At 46.5% G+C, this 21,153-nt stretch overlaps 1 protein-coding gene across 3 annotated transcripts in view; it reads left to right on the top strand.

Annotated features, from left to right (window-relative positions):
- TIAM1 (TIAM Rac1 associated GEF 1) overlaps positions 1–21,153 on the top strand; it is a 448,148-nt gene that overhangs the window by 215,309 nt on the left and 211,686 nt on the right. For all 3 annotated transcript variants that reach the window (XM_064380092.1, XM_064380091.1, XM_064380093.1), the window contains one exon: positions 2,297–2,477. The gene's annotated coding sequence lies outside the window, so the exon portion shown is untranslated. The remainder of the gene's footprint in view (positions 1–2,296; positions 2,478–21,153) is intronic.

The raw sequence follows: 21,153 nt of genomic DNA, 5'->3' as shown, positions 1-21,153 counted from the left end.
CCATATATCAGAAAGGATGCTGGTATCAGAAAGGCCTGGCTTTGAATTCCTGTTCTACCACTTTAGGCTGTGTGGTCTCAGGAAAATTGCCTTCCCTCTCTGAACTTGTATTTCCCCAAATGTGAAATGGAAACTGATTGTGAAATTCCACTATGAATTCAGTGAATAATGAGATTTCGTTATGAATATTCATGTAAGGCTTCTGTCCCTGCTTTGGCACAAAGTAGGCATTTAACAGTGACATTGAGTGTGTTCAATGTAGTGATGAACGTTTTCTGCCTCCGACCCTTTCTTGTCCAGTCTCCAACCTTCCCACCTCTCTCAATGCCTTTTTTTCCAGTAAGGCAAAGTTCCTGCAGTAGAATAAAACAGAAACCATTGTCCCCGTTTGTTCTCTCCTCATCATGGGCAAGTGCCTTATCAGAGTCACCTTCTATATTTTCAGTATTTGCATTGTATTTTCCTAGTTGGTTATCCTACCATTTCTTCCCTCTAATTTTTATCTTACTTTCCCACGTTTTTTTTTTTCTCTCCCAGTTTATCTCATCTCCTTGAGGATCTTCCCCACTGCTCTGTTTTTCTCTTTCTTTCCTTTTTTTTTTTTTTTTTTTTGCCTGCCTTTAGTGTAAAAATGAAATTGAGTACAAAGCCCAGATCTTGGCAGTGACTGGGATGTAAGTTAGTGGGTTGCTTCTATGAAGGAAGCGTTTGCTTAATTTAGTTACTCAAGAATTTAACTTGGAAGCCGGTCATGGTGGTGTGTGCCTGTAGTCCCAGCTACTCAGGAGGCTGAGACAGGAAGGTTCCTTGAGCCCAAGAGTTTGAGGCCATCCTGGGCAATATAGTGAGACCCCATCTCTAAGAATTAAATTAAATTAAAACAAGAAAGGAATTAAACTTGGAGATAGATGATGCTGGTGAGTGCCATAGCAGTTTGGTATTGCCATTGCATTTTCTGAGAATACTTTTTCAGACCTTGGAGTTTCTAAGTACTTTTGGGGAAGTGTTGATTGTTTGCTGTTAAGGTTGATGTTGTAGCCAAAAAGGGACAATTAGAGCATAGGACAGAGGAACTTGACTGGTTAATATTCCCCAACAAGGGAATATAGCATTACAGAGTTTGCCCAACCCTGAGCCATTGGTTCTTCCAAGGGTCTCTCATTTGACAAGCTCCTGGGGTATTAGGACCTTGTCGTATGTAATGGCATAATGAGTCAGCGTTTATTTATGCATCTAGTATTGCAAGGGACTGGACTGGGGATGGGAAAGGATTGTGAGCTGGGAAAAGCCTTCATTTGCTTTCTGGTGCTATGCTAAAGTCATTCTGCTCTGCCCAAGGAGTGAGTCTTGGTTTACATTTTGGGTAGTGAATCAGTTTCAAGTGTGGAGTTATTTTCAATAAAGGCAGATTAACTAGCTGTGCCTGGTCTGGCCTGCCCGCTATGACCTGGTGGTGCTATTTTGTTCTAGCCGATGCTTTCATGAGAATAGAGAACCAGGAGGCAACACCCGCTTCTCCGGTTTATTTTGATGCCGTTGCTTGAAAACAAGTGTTAGCATGGCTTTCATTGGTAAAGCTTTTAGGGAAGAGATCATCACTTTTGGAAAGTTTTGGTTCCTGAATGGTTCAGGGTGGATTGATTTGCGAGCTCTTGTACTGAATCGTGAAGCTGCTTCTGGTATCTGTAGTCACATGCTTTAGTATTTCCATAAACGGTGAGATTTTGGTGGGCAAGAATCACCACAGTCGAGGTGCTTTCTACAAAGCTATAGATAACTAAGCCTGGTAAATGCTTCTTTTGTTTGTTTATTTATTTATTTAGAGATGAAGTTTTGCTCTTGTTGCCCAGGCTGGAGTGCAATGGCGCAATCTTGGCTCACTGCAACCTCCGCCTCCTGGGTTCAAGCCATTCTCCTGCCTCAGCCTCTTGAGCAGCTGGGATTACAGGCATGCACCACCATGCCCGGCTAATTTTGTATTTTTAGTAAAGGCTGGGTTTCTCCATGTTAGTCAGGCTGGTCTGGAACTCCTGACTTCAGGTAATCCACCTGCCTCGGCCTCCCAAAGTGCTGGGATTACAGGCATGAGCCACCGTGCCCAGCCAATGCTTCCTTATTAAAATATGAATTGCTTATGAAAATAACAATATTAAGTACTAATGTACTGAGTGTCTACAACGTATGAGGTACTTTTCCTGTGTTATCACATTAATGTTTCTGAAGATAATCTTGCAGTCTCTAGAGGTATATAAAAAAGAAGCACAAATCCCATTATTTTCTTACGTTGCTCTTATAGGTGGAGTCACTGTGGACTGAGGCCCACGTTTCTAGACTTGAAGCCCAGGAAGGAGGAAGAGGAGGCTGGTTGGCACCATGGGGTATGTGCTCTGAATCCTAGTCTCTTACCTAGGATGTGAGCAGTCCCTGCAGATGGCACATTTGGAGATCTTGACAAAGCTTCTTCTGTCTCCAATGAGGTAAGTGTGGCATTTGCAGAAGGCTGGAGAATGAGGATTGAAGCTTTTCAAGTCTTTATTATCTTGATCCTGCCCAAATCCACATTTTTTGGGGGGACAATAGAAAGTTCATTGTTTGTGACGATGGTTTTGGTGGTTAAAGGGTTGCTGAGTTTCCCCAATTGCAATCTGAGGCTTTGAAATGGGTTTCCTGGGGAGCTTTCCCATTCTTCCTGGGTGGTTCCCATGGTTATTTGTCTTGGAGTTGGCCACGGGTAATCCTCTGTCTTCCTGACTTTTCTTTTGCCTGCCCCCATGAGAGTGGGAAAGGGGAAGAAGGAATTGATTTGGATGCCGCTGGGGAAGCTTGGTATCAACGTGCTGGTTTTGAGACTGATGGGCATGGGTTCACCTCACTTTTAACGAGACAGGGTGAGCATTGATGTAAACTGCTAAGTGGTTTTGTTCAAGTGGAATATTTCATTTGGGCCTCCCTGCTGCGGTGAAACTGGACGTCTTTATTGCACGACAGGCTTGGGGCTTTCACAGAACGGAGCAAGTGGTCCCCGTGCAACACTCGGAGTTACTCCAAGGGAAAAAATATGCTGCAGGGGCCGGGCGCGGTGGCTCGCGTCTGTAATCCCAGCACTTTGGGAGGCCGAGGCGGGCAGATCATGAGGTCAGGAGATCGAGACAATCCTGGCCAACATGGTGAAACCCTGTCTCTACTAAAAGTACAAAAACTAGCCGGGTGTGGTGGCGAGCACCTGTAGTCCCAGCTACTCAGGAGGCTGAGGCAGGGGAATCGCTTGAACCTGAGAGGCAGAGGTTGCAGTGAGCCGACATCGGACTACTGCACTCCAGCCTGGTGACAGAGTGAGACTCCATCTCAAAAAAAAAAAAAAAAGAAAAGAAAAGAAATATGCTGCAAAGATACCCTCCCTACTTCCTGTATGTGGCACGGACCCCTTCTAGGGAATTCCAGCAGAAAGGGCTGTTGTACTTCAGTTTTCCTCTGCTGAGTGGGAATGGTGATGTCTGCCCATGCAGTCCCCGTTTACTTCCTAGGAGGAGAATGACGTCGACCAAAAGGGGCTTTCTAGCTATTCGAAGTTGCTCTTGTTCTTTTCAACTTTGCCTTCCTGTCGTGGACAAACCCACCTCGACCTTGTTAGCAGGTGACATCGGGATGCATTATTTTACCTTCACCAGGTTTGGCTCCTATGTTGGTTGGTCCAGAATGTGAACACAGCAGGAGAATGTGGACTTGAGAGAGAGCAAGAATCACAGATGCTTCCTGAGGCGTGATTTTTGCAACTTTTAGTGTTTCCCACCCAGCATTCCGGGTCCTGCGTTGCGGATCTTGCTGGGACTTGTTCTTCCAGTCTTACCTGCTGCTCCGCTCTGCCTGCATCCAGACGTACAGCGGCGTAGCCACTCCTTTCTCTGAATGTATAGTGGCTTGGAGCAAACTTCCTTTCAAGGGCCCTCTGGACAGAGGGCAGATAAGACCTCTGTGTGTGCACTCTCTTCAGGGTTAGCCCTTGCTAAGGATGCCCTGCGGGTACAGGGACTCCCAGGTAGTTGGTGAAAGGGAATCCAGCCCCTACGGGCACCCTTCAACAGAGAGCGGAGCCAAAGCTCTCACTTTTTCTGTGATAATACAGACTCGTTGTATTATCATAATTAGGTTTCATGCCCTTTTCAAGGGGTAAAAATAATCATATAAATAATAATAGGCCAGACGTGGTGGCTCACACCTGTAATCTCAGCACTTTGGGAGGCTGAGGTTGTTGGATTACTTGAGGTCAGGAGTTTGAGCCAGCCTGGCCAACGTGGTAAAACTCCATCTCTACAGAAATACAAAAATTAGCCAGGCATAGTGGCCCATGCCTGTAATCCCAGCTACTGGGGAGGCTGAGGCTGGAGAATCGCTTGAACCCAGGAGGTGGAGGTTGCAGTGAGCTGAGATCACACCACTGCACTCCAGCCTGGGCAACACAGCGATACTCTGTCTCAAAATAATAATAATAATAATAATAAAAACAACAATAACAACCCTTTGGAAACACCAGCTGTCCTTGTTTAGCCCCTATCCTTTGGGTTCCCTTCGCCTGTCTATTACATTTCCTTTCCCTGAGTGCTTTCACCCCTGCCCTTAGGGGCTGGATTCCCTTTGACTAACTACCTGGTAGTCTCTGTATCCCCGGGGCATCCTGAGGAAGGGTTAACACTGATGGTGCAGGTATTCCAGGCCAAGCTGAGGTCTTATCTGACCTGGGTCTAGAGTGCCCCATGACTTCTTTCCCTTCAAGATTTCCTCAGCCTATTTTCTGTTTTTCTCTGAAAACACTTCCTTTTTTTTTTTTTTAAATGGAGTCTCACTCTGTCTCCCAGGCTGGAGTGCAGTGGCACAGTCTTGGCTCACTGCAACCTCCACCTCCTGTGTTCAAGCGATTCTCCTGCCTCAGGCTCCGGAGTAGCTGGGATTACAGGCGCACACCACCGTGCCTGGCTAATTTTTGTATTTTAGTAGAGATGGGATTTCACTATGTTGGTTGGGGTGGTCTCAAACTCCTGACCTCGTGATCCACCCACCCCTACCTCCCAAAGTGCTGGGATTACAGGCGTGAACCACCGCGCCTAGCCAACACTTCTTAATCAAAAATATATACATGACTTTTTAACCTCTGGCCTAAGTAACCTATCCAAAGCAATAGCATTGGGAAATGAGGTACCAGGATTTGAACCCAAGCAGCCTAGCCCCAGAGTCTGGTCTCTTGACCACTGTGCTATTGTGTGTTCCTCTGAGGTGGGCTGCTTGGACTTCTCTTTATACTTGCCCCAGCATGGCTCTAGGGACTGCCATGGTCTGCTTAGTAAATGTTAGTTACCTGAGTGAGTGGCCACACAACCCACTGGAGTCAGCCTTCCTGAGTCCTGTCTCAGGGCACCTGTCCTTGTCAGTTACCCCCAGTGGCCTCCCACCTGCTCTGTGCCAATTCAGATTTTACCTCTCCTTCAGGGTCAGCTCACGTCCACCTCCTCCCAGCTGCCTTTCTGGACTGCCCGGCCACTGTGATTTTTGACCCTTGGAACCAGCTTTCCTTCTCAGATGATGTTACCCTTCAGCTCTCTCCCTGAAGTAGGATCATGCGTCCCTGAGAGCTGTGACTGTGCCCTGTGCTACCTATGCCACCGTGTTAAGGGATTCTTTTGGGATTAAAACCTGGTCAGAGCTGTCCAAATAAATGGCAACGTTGCTTCCAGGTTCTGTGAGCAAAGAAACATAATGAGGTTAAAGAGCAAAACTAAAAAAAAAAAAAAAAAAAAAAAAGCAAGGGGCAAATCTAAAAATTGTCAGCCCATTTCTGCGTGAGCCTGTGTGTATATTTTCACGCTGCAGCTGCTCAAGTTGAGTCATAGAGTGGATGTGTCATCTCTTGGCTTCAGTCACAGTGGCTAGCCCATCTTCCCCCGGAGGGAGTTTAAGCGCATTTATGTGATGAATAATGTGGATTCACCCCCAATACTTGGGATGCATTTCAACAGATTTCATGCAGATGAAGCATGTCAGGCATCTTTTGTCCCCCATTTGAAAGATAACAGAAATACCCCCAGCAGAGTCAGTGCGCTGAGTTTTAGCTGATGGCCAACCAAACGCTGCCCAGGGGCGTCTCTCTTCACTTGAGCTGTGTTGGACATGGTAGGTGCGCCCCGCCATCGTAAGGCAGTAGAAGGAGGGCTAGGGCTGGAAAGGAAGATGCGAACGTTGAGCGCCTACTGTGTGCCTGGCATTCTTCTGCTTTGTGATCTCTAATAGAATACCTGATTGGACTCACCGCCCCTCTGCCTGTGCATATTCTTATTTCCAAGTCTACCTGGTGGAACCCAGGTAGCTTGACTAAAATCTCGCTATTGTGGCAGTGATCCTGGACTTGAACCGTGTTTTATCTGACTTCTAAACTTGTGACCGTTCTCACACATCTTGACCTCTGGTTCTGAATATAAACAGAGGAATTTAGATGAGGATGTCTGTTGGTCATATTAACTCTAGAATTTGGAGACTCTTGAGTTTCTTTGTGTGTGTGTGTGTGTGTGTGTGTGTGTGTGTGTGTGTGACGGAGTCTCCCTCTGTTACCCAGGTTGGAGTGCAGTGGTGCTGTCTTGGCTCACTGCAACCTTTGCCTCCTGGGTTCAAGCATTCTCCTGCCTTAGCCTCCCAAATAGCTGGGATTACAGATCTGCGCCACCACACCCAGCTAATTTTTCTATTTTTAGTAGAGATGAGGTTTCACTATTTTGATCAGGCCAGTGGCAGAACTCCTGACCTCAGGCGATCCGCCTGCGTCGGCCTCCCAGAGTGCTGGGATTACAGGCGTGAGCCACCACACCTGGCTGGAGTTTATTTCTAATCTGAATCTTTTCTACATTATCCAGTTCCTCTTAGCACTTCACTATGAACTTGTTAAAGTCTTTATTGTCAGAAATACCATGTTTAGGTTTAACTTTGGTGGGGGGCAGTCAGGTAATATTTTAAAAACTGCAAAATTAGGGATCTCATTTTATTTTTAGATGCTCGATGCTCATCTGCAGGAGAAACATCTGTATCGGAATGGTTCTTTGAACACCCTCAGGGAAGTTAAAGAGCTTGATCTTTCTCTTTAGGAACCAGGAGCCTCTCCGGTTAGAAGGAGGAGTATTCTCTCACTGTCTTGTTTTGTGGCACAAAGGGCCTGGGATGATGACGCCTTGGGTCTGATGCAGGATACCCTGGAGTCTTCCCTGGCCTGTCCCTCTCCTGCCCACGTGGCGTAAACATTGGCATGGCAGGGACAGATGGCCACTCCAGGGACTCTTTGGATGTCACATTTGGTTGCCTGGGTGGGGGGTAGGGTGGTTGCAGCCAGTCTCCACTGGGGGGAGGAGAGGCCGACTGGGAAATACCCCTTGACAGTGGGTAAACACAAGCTCACCTCCGGAAAGGCCAGGCGCCCCGGGACGTGTGCAGGCTGGGCGGTAATGGAGTCAGATGCACATCAGCGTGTTTGGCTTGGGAAAAAGCCAGTGTGCTCAAAGCACAGCCTTTTCTCTCTGCTCCTAATTGATGCTCAGCAGAGTTTGGTTTGCTTATGGGAATGGGAATGAACCGTGTGGGGACTGTGGAGGGAGGGATGGGCTGTAGATAACTACTTTCAGAGCTAGAAAAAAATTCTTTCCAGAGGTCTGGGTTAGCTTTACAGGAGGCGCAGGTGAGGGTATCTGAAATCCCCAGAGAGTCAAGAAAGAGCAGTTAGCTGCCCTTATCGGTGGGGTTTTTTTTTGCTGATCAAACAGCACCAATCTGTGTAATGAGGATTGAAGCATTGATGAAGAACAGCCAAGTGCAGCATCTCCTGCATAAAATCCCATCGATTCAGGAGGCTGACTGGGGGGAGAATCCCTTAAGCCAAGGAGTTTGAGGCTGTAGTGAGTCAGAACCGCGCTATGGCACTCCAGCCTGGGCAACAGAGTGAGATCCCGAGTCAAAAAAAAGGGGAGAATAAAGAAACAGCACCCAAGCAGGGAGGGCTGGAGGCAGCAGAATCCCTCTTCAGAGAAAGCACAAGGGTTGACATTAGGTGAAAATAAAATGGGGTTTTCGTGGTTTCAGCTTTAGAAGAAACAGTGGGGGTTGTTGCAATTGCCTGCATGCAAACCAAGCCTGGGGTTGAATCGAAGTGGAAAAGCCTATGGCCATAAGCGTTGACTGAAAGCATTTCCAATTCTCACCTCTGCGTTGTAACTATTGCTGTTTATCTAATGTATTTGCAGAAGTCCCAACAAGCCAAGGTAAAGTAATGTATTCAAGTTAGCAGAGTGACATCTCGTTACTAGGCCTCATATTAATTTTTTTTTGTGTGAGGGAGGGTGGTATGGTTATTTATTCATTCTTTCAACAAATCATTTGTTGGGTAGCTATGAATATCATCTTTGGGGTACCATGTAGAATATCATCTTCGGGGTACAGTGTAGCTGACAGTGTAGAAGGGAAGAAAAGATATACCATCAAGGTTTCATAAGTGTTCAGGCCAGGGGTGATGGCCCGTGCCCATAGTCCCAGCACTTTGGGAGGTTGAGGTGGGAAGATCGCTTGAGCCTAGGGGTTCGAGACCAGCCTGGGCAATAAAGTCAGGCCTCGTCTCTATAAGAAAACAAAAAAGCCAGGGTGTGGTGGTGCATGCCTGTGGTCCCAGCTACACAGGAAGCTGAGGCAGGAGGATTTATTTGGGTCTAGAAGGTTGGGGCTGCAGTGAGCCATGTTTGGGCCACTGCACTCCAGCCTGGGCGACAGAGCCAGACCCTGTCTCAAAAAAACAAAAAACAAAAAAACAAAAGGAGAGAGAGTTCATATAAGGGTTCAAATGAGGGGTATAAACTAGAAGTTTGATAAATTTGAAGCGTCAGTACATTTAACCTTCAAAGTAATCCAATGAGCTGTTATTCCAGTTTTACAGCTGAAAAAAAAAAAAACAGGTGCAGAGAAGTAGAATGCCTCAGTGAGGCTCAGCGGGCCACCAGGTGGACAAGCCACACCTGCCCAGATCCCTCAGCCCTCTGGGCAGCCGAGAACCCTCAGCCTCTGTGGTCCTGATTTCCCTGTTGGTAGCTCAGTCAGTGATCAGTGCATCTACAATATTTAATTCTTTTATTTATTTAAAATACAAGTTTGTTTTGAGAGATGGGGTCTCATCACGTTGCCCAGGTTGGCCTTGAACTCCTGGCCTCAAGCAATCCTCCTGCCTCAGCTTCCTGAGTGGCTGGGACTGCAGTCACACATCACCATGTCTGGCTTATTTACTTCTTTTTAAGAGTTGGGATAGAAGACCAATATGGCCTGTTAGTATTTCTACTTCACCTTTCTCAATATTTAGAGGAATCTAGTTTGCGCAGATGTCTGATGAGCCATTTACTCATGAAGAGATCTAACCAACAGACTCTGTTTTGTAGGTCATTGCAGGGTGATTTTAATGATCACATAAACAATGTGAATGTGAGTGTGGGAGTTTTATCACCAGTTCCCTGGTGGTGGTTTGAGCATTTTCTCTGGGTGGTTCCCTGGCAGTGTTGACACCCCTAGAAGCTGTTCCTGCTTAGGGCACAGCAAGTTTTCTCTTTTGGTGAAAAAACCAATTTTTTTTGAATGAGGTGAGTGAGGGTATTTCTGGTAAGTTCAGTCATTTATGTTTAAACAAAATGATCATCATTATTAGCAAATAATGTGAGTCTTTTTGACTCGCAAATGGTGTGAGTGCCCAAGGATACTTAGCGAGGTAAATACGGGATGTGAGAAATCTGTCTGCAGAATGTCAGCCCTGACTAGGAAAGTAGCGTTCAGTGGAGGGCCTTGTCAAATGCCTTTTGATTTGATGTGTAAAGCTGGCGTGCCATAGCTGGAGATGCCCAGTCCTGAGGAGTGTGGTAGGGTAGTTAGTATTCATGAATGAAATATGAGGAGGTGAGCACTGGACTAGAAAGAGGTCAAGAGACCCGAGCTCTTACCTTGGACTCTTCCCGACTCTTCGACCTTAGTTGAGCCAGTTGCTCAGGTCTGTGAGTTGACGTTCCTTGAGAAGTATAGAAGTTTCTCCCTGTATAGTTGGCAAAGCCTGTAATATGGATATTGTGTACTAAGACTCAACTTTTAGCTTTGATCATGCTGGATTATGTATTTGCACATTATTGATTTGTTTCTTTCGGTCTCAGATGCGGGGGCTGGCTTTTATATTTTTGGTGTTGTATTTTAAACTGGTGTGTTAACTTCTGGTTGTTCTCTTTCTTTCTTTCCTTTTTGCTTCAGGAGTAGGGGGTTTCACGTAGGATGAAAATGAAAACTAAAGAAAACATAGGATCTGGAAGTAATTTTGAGCAGCAGAAACATTAAACAAAATGGGGAAATATACCATTTTGTTACTAGCCAGATGAAGAGAACACAGGAGTATATACTTGCTTTTTCTCAGTAACTGGATATGTTAGACATGGATTATGTTTTCGCTGGGACCTTGCAGTTAAAAGAAAGCAAAAAGCAGATCTGGATGTTTCAATGTTTTCCTCTTCTCAAGAGCACATGAAGTCGCACTTAAATGCAAGTTGCCTGCCTCTCACTTCCATAATTTGAAATCAGACTGAAATCCTGCACGTGGGACCCTCATTCTGTGACCCCTGTGTATCCACCAGGCTTCCTTGCCAGCCCTCTTTTTGACTCACAAACGCAGTGGCTGTGGCTGCCCAGGAGTACTTAGCGTGGTAAATACAGATATGGGAAATTTATCTGCAAAATGTCAGCCCTGAGTAGGAAAGTCGTGTTATCCAATATAACGCCTTGTCAAATGCCTTTTGATTTGATGTGTGAAGCTGGTGTGGCATAGCTGGAGATTCCCAGTCCTGAGGAGTGTGGTAGGGTAGGCTCTGTCCTACCAGAAATGCATTTGGGTTTTAGAGATCGTTGTGAAATCGTTTCTTTTGCAATATCATTTAAGACACATTTGGGTTCTGGGACATTCTCCTTCCTCATTTTTCCCCTGGGAGTTGTTGTGGCTGGTTGGGTGGGCCCGCAGGCTGTGATTGATGTGGTGAGCTCCCCTTTTCCAAGGGATGGACGTCTCTGACTTGTGATGCCTCCATTTTTGCAACTTTGATTTAATCATTATAGGTGGATTTTGAGACTAATTGGTGGGATGGATGCTTACTTTCCTAATCCATGTCTACTCCTGTGTCCAGAAACTTGTAGGCATCTTTGTTTTAAAGTTTGTCATCATCTTTGCTGACCGCTTGGTTGAATCTTTGAAATGCATTCAACACCCGGCAAATTTTTTTGGTACTGGCTGTGTATGGCGGCTGTGGTGGGTCCCTCACAGAACACGTGGGCTGGTAGTACCAGCTGGGAGAAAACGGCCTAAGTATAATGGAATAGATGGCGAAGTCCCACAAACACGTTTATTTAGTGGGGACATTCAAATCACATTTTACCTTTCAGAGTTTATAAATCCATCTGAAGTGCTTGAAAAAAAAATCATAGTATTAGAAATGGATGCATGTGTGTATAAAACTAACACTAGACCTCTTTGCCAAGTTTAATTTCTCAGAAGTCTTCTTAGAAAGAGGGACTTTCTTGAGAGTATGAAGCCTATTTTGTCTCCAGCTCATGACGGTCATTCTTTTCATTTCTCTTTCTGTGTGACTCCCCACACCAAACTGCTATTAAAAACCTACAAAGGGCTGGGCATGGTGGCTCACGCCTATAATCCCAGCACTTTGAGAGGCTGAGGTGGGCAGATCACGAGGTCAGGAGATTGAGATCATCTTGGCCAACATGGTGAAATCCCATCTCTACAAAAATACAAAAATTAGCCAGGCATCATGGTGCCTGCTTGTAATCCCACCTACTCGAGAGGCTGAGGCAGGAGAATCACTTGAGCCCAGGAGGTGGGGGTTGCAGTGAGCCAAGATTACACCTTTGGACTCCAGCCTGGGCACCAGAAGGAAACTCTATCCCCAAAAAAGACAAAACAAAACAAAACAAATACAAAGAACCATGCAGAAAAACCAAAACAGCCCTGCACACGGATGTTTACGGCAGCTTTATTGGAAACTTGGAAGCAACCAAGATGTCCTTCAGTAAGTGAATGTGTAAACACTGTGGTACATCCACATGATGGAATATTATTCAGCACTGAAAAGGAATGAGCTAGTCATGAAAAGACACAGAAGAACCATCAGGGTGGTAGCCAGGGGCTAGGGAGGAGAGAGGGATGAACTGGCAGAGCACGCAAGACTTTTAGGGTGGTGAAACTCCTCTATACGAGACTGTGATGGTGGATACATATCATTGTACATTCATCCAAAGCCATGGCATCTACAGCTCCAAGACTGAACCCTAATGTAAACTGTGGACTTTGGGTAATAGTGATGTGTCAATGTATGTTCATTGATTGCAACAAACAGACCATTCTGGTGAAGGATGTTGGTAGTAGGGGAGGCTGTGCATGTGGGGCAGGAGGTATATGGGAAATCTCTGTACTTGCTGTGGAATTTTGCTGGGAACCTTAAACTGCTCTATAAAGCCTGGGTGTGGTGGCTCATGCCTGTAATCCCAGCACTTTGGGAGGCCAAGGCTGGCGGATCACAAGGTCAGGAGTTCGAGACCACCCTGACCAAATGGTGAAACCCCGTCTCTACTAAAAATACAAAAAAATTAGCCGGGCATGGTGGTGTGTGCCTGTATCCCAGCTACTCAGGAGACTGAGGCAGGAGAATTGCTTGAACCTGGGAGGCAGAGGTTGCAGTGAGCTGAGGTTGTACCATTGTACTCCAGCCTGGGCGCCAGAGACTGTGTCTCAAAACAAAACACATACACACAAACTGCTCTATAAAGTGGTCTTATGAAACGGCAAAAACATTCAAACCAAAGTTGAGGAGATACAGCACTGCGTTCTCCTCTTGGCATCTAGTAAAGTGTCGTTTGACCTGTATTCCTTCTCGAGTTCTTTGCAGCCTGTCCGCTTGGGCAGCAGTCACTGGGCAGCAGGGGAGAATCCCTGGTCAAGCATGAGGATCTGATACTCTGAGAACTGGGATTTTCGCTGCAGCTTCATAGCTATGAAAGCACTGACTTCACATACCTGTTTCTTCCTTCTGGCCATGTGCGGTGGCCACTAAGGATGCATTTGCTGGTAAACGGATTCATACGGTAGATTGCGTGTGGGCCACACTTTCCTGCATTGAGGGTGGTTAGGGAGAGTAGGGTTTTGGTCATATTTGAAAGTACTGTGATTGGGGACTACAAATGGTCAAATCCTGCCTCAGTCTTAAGCCCCTTCCCACAGGGAGTCACCAGGTCTATGTGCCCGGGTACCTCAGCATGAAAGTAAGCAATTATGAGGAGTTTTCTGGGAGCCGACCTCAGTCTTTCTCCTTACGGGCTGTCTTTGACTTTTTTTTTTTTTTTTGAGATGGAGTTTCGCTCTTGTTGCCCAGGCTGAAGTGCAGTGTCGCGATCTTGGCTTACTGCAACCTCTGTCTCCTGGGTTCAAGGGATTCTCCTGCCTCAGCCTCCCGAGTAGCTGGGATTACAGGCATGCGCCACCATACCTGGCTAATTTTGTATTTTTAGTAGAGACAGGGTTTCTCCATGTTGGTCAGGCTGGTCTTGAACTCCTGATCTCAGGTGATCTGGCTGCCTTGACCTCCCAAAGTGCTGGGATTACAGATGTGAGCCACGGTGCCCGGCCGTCTTTGACTCTTTGAAGTCAGCGTCTCTGTGTTCACTGTGCCGTGCTCAGTTGCAGGTCATAAGGAGACAGCAGTGCAGAAGACTAGGAAGCATCCCTGCCCTCTGGAAACTGGCATTCTATATGCAGACAACGTCAACAGGCGTAGTCCCTGCATATCTGTGGGCGGTTGGTTCCAGGATGTCCCTTCCCTACCCTGAAGACACCAAAATCCACAGATGTTTAATCTCTTATGGACAATGGTGTAGCATTTGTATATAATTTAGGCCCATCCTTCCACACATTGAAAATCATCTCTGGATACCTAAAACAAAATAAATGCTATGGAATAGTTGTTATACTGTATTGTTTATGGAATGATGACCAGAAAAAAAAGTCTGGGCTGGGCATGGTAGCTCGCCTGAAATTCCAGCCCTTTGAGAGGCCAAGGCAGGAACATCACTTGAGTCTGGAAGTTTGAGACCAGTCTAAGCAACATAGTGAGACCCTGTCTCTACAAAAAATAGAACAATTCACTGTATGTTCTCACTCATAAGTGGGAGCTGAGCAGTGAGAACACATGGACACAGGGTGGGGAATATCACACACAGGGCCTGTTGGGGGTGGAGGTCAAGGGGAGGGAGAGCGTTAGGACAAATACCTAATGTATCTGGGGCTTAAAACCTAGATGACGGGTTGATAGGTGCAGCAAGCCACCATGGCACATGTATACCTATGTAATAAACCTGCACGTTCTGCACACGTATCCCAGAACTTAAAGTAAAATTTTTTTAAAAAATGCCAGGCACGGTGGCTCACGCCTGTAATCCCAGCACTTTGGGAGGCTGAGGTGGGTGATCATGAGGTCAGGAGTTCAAGATCAGCCTGGTCAAGATGGTGAAACCCTGTCTCTACTAAAAATACAAAAATTAGCTGGGTGCAGTGGCAGGCACCTGTAATCCTGCTACCCAGGAGGCTGAGGCAGGAGAATGGCATGAACCCAGGGGGTGGAGGTTGAGCCGAGATCACGCCACTGCACTCTAGCCTGGGCGACAGAATGACACCTTGTCTCAAAAAATAAAGTAAAATAAAATATGTATGTATTCAGTATAGACAGAATCGTTTATTTATTTAAAAAAAAAATTAGCCAGGCGTGGTGGCATGTTACCTCTGTTCACAGCTACTCTGGAGGCTGAGGCAGGAGGATCACGTGAGCCCTGGAAGCTGAGGCTGCAGTGAGCCATGCTTGTGTAGCTGCACTCCAGCCTGGGCGACAGAGTGACACTGTGTCTCAAAAAATAAAATACAATATGTACGTGTTCAATATAGACACAATCATTTATTTATTTTGAATATTTTGGATCCACAGTTGATTGAGTCCACGGGTATGGAAGCCATGGATACAGAACCCATGGACAGGGAAGGCTGACTGTAGTTACAACATGTACTACGTGGGAAGGCGATCGTTAGAGTGGAGACCCTTGAAGCAAGGAAGCGTTGGGTGTTTGAGCTTTTGAATATAGAGGAGTTAGGAAGGCCCCACTGCATGGGTGACATTGAAGCCAAGATGGCAAAGGGTTGAGGGAGCAAGCCCTGTGCTGACAGAGGGAGCATCTAGGCAGAGGGCAGAGGGCAGAGGGCTGGGCCAGGGATGTTAAAGGCTTGGGTGGGAAGAGCAAAGCGCGAGAGCCAGGGAGATGCAGACCGAGGAGTGCCGTCTGGGCAGGGTCTCAGGACCGCTGGTGAGACGGGAAGCCTTTGAGGGTTGTGGGTAGGACTAGGGAGACGCCATCTGGTTTAGGTTCATAGGCTCTTTCGGCCGGCTGTGCTGGGAGGGGACTACACAACATCTCCCGTGGACCGCGATTAGACTTAGTTACTGCTTATACAGTCTAGATCCCACTGGTGCAGGGTGGTGGTGGTGGTCTTTATTTTTGCAACTTCTCTAGGCACAAATCTCCTTCTTTTCTTCTTTTTCTTTGTTTTTTGAGATGGAATTTCATTCTGTTGCCCAGGCTGGAGTGCAGTGGTACAGACTTGGCTCACTGCAACCTCCGCCTCTTGGGTTCAAGCGATTCGCATGCCTCAGCCTCCCAAGTAGCGAGGATCACAGGCATGCGTCATCACATAAGGCTAATTTTTCTATTTTTAGTAAAGACAGAGTTTGCCATGTTGGCCAGGGTGGTCTCGAACTCTTGACCTCAAATGGTCTGTCCACCTTGGCCTCCCGAAGTACTGGGATTATAGGTGTGAGCCACCGTGCCGGGCCCGCAGATCTCTTTCTTTAAAGAGGATGAGAGAAGGGACTTTTTGTCCTACGAGGGTACTTAGCTGATGAATTCTAGAATGAATTCAAGCGTGGCTAGAAAAATGATTGAAGATAATTCCAGGTTCTCTGCAGCCCAATGTTTCATTTACCTTCGAAACAGAAAGCTCCTCCTCCCTGCGCATGCTCCATGTCGCCCCCTTGCCTCACCGGTGAGCAGATTCCACCCTCTTTTCCACTGATCACTTCCCTTTTCGGTTCAGGCTGCTCCTCTGGGGTTGTAGTTCTGAACTAAGTGAACCATTTGTCATATGTTCTGCCTTCTCGCTGGAGCTGCATGTTCAATCGTGGCCAGAACACATCTGTCGGATCTCTGAGCTTTTCAAAAATCCAAACCTGAATGTTTTGGCATATGACCCTGTTAGCCTGTTTTAAGTGGCGTGTGGTAAACTTGCCCCACAGATGTTAGCAGACCCGTGTACTTTGAAGAAAATAATAATAACTTTCACATCTGGTCCTCTTTTCATCTAGGGATCTTAAAACCCCAAGTGCATATTAATTAAACCTCACATCACTGGAAGGTAGGGAAGGGATGGAGGGCAATTGCTTTAATCACCACTGCAGAAAATGTAGAGGGATTGCCCGTGGGTAACAGATGCCTTTCATGTAGCATCTTAAATACTTGCTGAGGATTACCTGGTGGGAAGTGTATGGTCACGCACATCTGCAGGGCGTGGGGAATATCCTGAGATACTAGGGACTTGCCCTATGTTTTTCGTGTTGTCATTGCGCAGAAGGCTTCTTTGTTTCCAGTTCACGGGCTTTTACCACTTAATATGGATTACTTGGAGTCTCATGGTATGCACTGAAGGATGGTATCGGTAACTGGTAAGGCTGTTTGGTTTTCTTTCCACCTTTTATTTTGGTATGCAGTTAGGAAGTTCCTTTTAACATTTCAGCTGCCTTCCAAGCTGGTAACTGAGAGTTCTCCATGAATGGAGTGGTACATCCCCTTCCCTTTAACAATGTTTTCCTAGAAAGTCTCTCAAGTGAGCTGGGACAACAGAAAGACAGGAAAGGACCATGACTTTCTTCAGAGGACAGATTCGCAGCTGCTTAGGTCTATTCCTAGAGAACGGGGCGTTGGTTTTACCTATAAGAAAAATGGGGCAGGGCATGGTGGCTCACGCCTGTAATCCCAGCACTTTGGGGGCCTGAGGCAGGTGGAGCACAAGGTCAGGACTTCGAGACCAGCCTGGTGGCAACATGGTAAAATTCCATCACTACTAAAAATACAAAAGTCAGCCAATTATGATGGCAGGCGCCTGTAATCCCAGCTACTCGGGAGGCTGAGGCAGGAGAATCACTTGAATCCAGGAGGCTGAGGTTACAGTGAGCTGAGATTGCACCACTGCACTCCAGCCTGGGTGAAAGAGAAACTGTCTCAAAAAAGAAAAGAAAGAAAAGAAAAATGGAACAGAACAAAACCAAAAGAAAATCAGGCAATGGTGTGGTCCTGTCATTAACAGGAATCCTGGCTGCTGACCTGTGGCAGGGGAGTTGGGGGTGTCGCTGCGGTCAGGGAGTTTATACGCACAGCGGTTGTTCTTCAGGGTACCTCTGCCGGACAGTGGGAAAGCAGGCCTCAGCAGGGTCTAGAGGGCGTGAGATACAGCTGGTTTGCAAAGGGATGGGCTTCTTCAATTTTAAACAGAAAGTCTTTAGCTCCATTTTAAACAATTTCTAAATGCCAGTGTATAGTATATCATCGATTTTACAATGTCACACTGCATTTATTCATAGTTGCATGTGAAAGAAAACAGTAAAGGGGAAAAATATTGAAAAGTGTGGGTTCCTCACTGGCCTCTCCATGCGATACCTCTTAACTCATGGATGGCTGGCTTCTTTCCATCTTTATGACTTAAGAGGTAGAAATATATCTGTCTTTCCTCAGATACACAATGAATATTTATGTTATTTTAGATGAACATTCCTCTGAATAAATTTTTTTTTTTTTGAGATGGAGTCTCACTCTATTGCCGAGGCTAGAGTGCAGTGGTGCCATCTCGGCTCACTGCAACCTCTGCATCCCAGGTTCAGGTGATTCTCATGCCTCAGTCTCCCGAGTAGTTTGGATTACAGGCGAGCGCCACCACACCCGGCTAATTTTTGTATTTTTGGTAGAGTCAGGGTTTTGCCATTTTGGCCAGGCTGGTCTTGAACCAGGGGGACCTCAAGTGATCCCCCTGCCTCGGCCTCCCAAAGTGTTGGCATTACAGGCATGAACCACTGCACCTGACCCCTTCTGGATAAATTCTAAAAGCATACTCTATGAGAATGTATCTTTCCATGATTCTTCTCTAGTAGTATGGAACTGTAAAAAATCCTTTTTTTTTTCTGAGACAAGGTCTCACTCTGTCAACCAGGCTGGAGTGCAATGTTAGGCTCTGTGGATAGAATCCTAGAATTCAGAGGTAAACATCACTAGCTCCATCATTTGTAGGCTGTGTGGCCTTGGATAAGTCACCTAAAGTTTGCTTTGGATTCTTCATTTATAAGTGGGATAAGTACTTTCCTTATAGAATTGTTAGAAATTCAGGAAACTTCTTCAGCGTCTGACTTATAGTAGGTCCCCACAAGCATCAACTACTATCTCTGTTGTTGTCACCATCATGGACACCATCCCTCTGCCCATAAGTAAGCACCAAATGAAAGTTTTTCTTTTTTTTTGGGAGGGGGGCGGGTTCAGAGTCTCTCTCTGTCGCCCAGGCTATAGAGCAGTGGCACGGTCTCAGCTTACTGCAGCCTCCGCCTCCTGGGTTCAAGTGATTCTCCTTTATGATATCCACCCACAGTCTGTCCACTGAATTGAGTTATTGTTGAATGTTAGATCCCTAACACAATGAATTAAACTTTCTAGGCATGCAGTCGTTTTATTTCCAAGGGGATCAAGCAGCCATTATGTTATCCACCATGACAATATCATTCAGAAGAGTTTTACTGCCCTAAAAACCTCTGTGCTCTACCCATTCTTCCCTTTTCTTGCTAATTCCGGGAAGCCATTGATTTTTTTTTTTTCCTTTGAGACAGGGTCTTGCTCTGTCGCCCAGGCTGGAATGCAGTGGTGTGATCATAGCTCACTGTAGCCGTGAACTGCTGGGTTCCAGCGATCCTCCAACCTCAGCCTCCTGAGTAGCTGGAACTACAAGCACACACCACCATACCCACCTAATTTTTAAATTTTGTTTGTTTGTTTTTTTGAGACAGAGTACCACTCTGTCACCCAGACTGGAGTGCAGAGGCACGATCTCAGTTCACTGCAACCTCCGCCTCCCAGGCTCAAATAATTCTCCTGCCTCAGCCTCCCAAGTAGCTGGGATTACAGGCTTGCGCCACCATGCTCAGCTAATTTTTGTATTTTTAATAGAGACGGGGTTTTGTCATGTTGGCCAAGCTGGTCTTGAACTCTGGTCCTCAGGTGATTCACCCACTTTGACCTCCCAAAATGCTGGGATTACAGGTGTGAGCCATCATGCCCGGCTTAATTTTTAAATTTTTTATAGAGACAGTGTTTTATCTTGTTGCCCAGGTTGATCTTGAACTACAGGGCTAAAGCGATTCACCCATGATGGCCTCCCAAAGTGCTGGGATTACAGGCATGAGGCCCTGCACCTGGCCTACCACTGATGTCTGCAAATAGTTTTGTTTTTTCTGGAATGCCATATACTTGGAATCCTGCAATGCGTAGTCTTTTCAGACTGGCTTAGCACCACATTTTATGGCTTCAGGCACTTTCTTGTCTTTCTTTACTTTGGCTCTGGAGCCCTGAGGTGCACCTACCAGCGTTCTACCATGGACTCCACCAAGGAACCGAGTTCCCTGAAGGGCACTTTGTCTCACCTGCGGAACTTGTGTGGGAAAACCGTGAAGCGGGCCCCGCCTTGCCGAAGTTACCAGTGGCTGTCTGACCCCCTTGTGGAAATAGAAATACAACTGCATGCGTAGATAAGTTTAAAAATTCATTGCATTCAGGACCTAACATTCAACAATAACTCAATTCAGTGGACAGACGGTGGGTTAGATATTCCTGATAGAGGTCAGTAGGCCACAGCCCCTGCTTCACAGTGTGGCAGAGGTGACAGGAAAGTCAATACATAGTGACACAGAGACAGGTGGTGGCAAAAATAGAAGCACCTGCGGGAGGGGTCAGGTTGTCAAGGCCAAGAGGCTGGGTTCAGTGTTGAGTGTGGATTGGAAGCCAGGCCTGTCAGGGGCGAGCAGGGCACCCGGGGGCAAGTTGCTGTCATTCTCAGGGCTTCAGTTCCTTCCCCTGTAAGATGGCAGATGATGGCACCCCTCGCTCTAGAGGTATTGTGAGTAGGAAATGAATTTACATGTGTCATGACTTAGGGGACGTGGTCTACACGGGTGCACTTCGCGAATACGAATCGTCCTCCCCTTCATTGTAAGACAGTTGCAACCACAGAGTGAGAGGGAAGACTGTGCTCAGTCTTTTAACTTACCTACTATTTTAAACTTATCTACACATGCAGTTGTATTTCTTCTCCCTTCTTCAGGGAGAAGAAGGAGCAGGGAGGCTTGGAAGAAGCTGGACTCCGAGCTAGCATTTTCTTTCTTCTTTGTATGTGATATTCTTAGATGATCATGCACGTTCCTTATTGGAACACTAGAAAATATGGCTAAGCAGAAAGATGGCCATCAAAACTACCACAGACATTCACTATTCATATTTAGATGATTTCTTTCTAGATTTTTATTTCTTCCTCCGCTGAGATGCTTTGTTGTTGTTGGTTTGTTTTGTTTTGAGACGGAGTCTCAGGCTGGTGGCACGATCTTGGCTCACTGCAACCTCCGCCTCCCAGGTTCAAGCGATTCTTGTGCCTCAGCCTCCTGAGTAGCTGGGATTACAGGTGCCTGCCAATAAGCCTGGCTAATTTTTGTATTTTTAGTAGTGATGGGGTTTCATCATGTTGTCCAGGTTGGTCTTGATCTCTTGACCTTGTGATCCACCCGCCTCGGCCTCCCAAAGTGCTGGGATTCTAGGCGTGAGCCACCGCGCCCGCCAGCTCTCCTTTTTTTTCAATTCCACATCTAATGAGGCTCTGAGAGGTAGAGGGAGTCACTTACCATCCCTCACTGGTCAGTGTGCAGCTGGGGTTGC

This window comes from Aotus nancymaae, unplaced genomic scaffold, assembly GCF_030222135.1.
Source record: "Aotus nancymaae isolate 86718 unplaced genomic scaffold, 86718_ANA_hifiasm-v0.15.2.pri h1tg000022l_1, whole genome shotgun sequence".
NCBI lineage: Eukaryota > Metazoa > Chordata > Mammalia > Primates > Aotidae > Aotus > Aotus nancymaae.
Note: the sequence above shows the minus strand (reverse complement) of the source record. Positions and strands in the feature narration are given on the sequence as shown.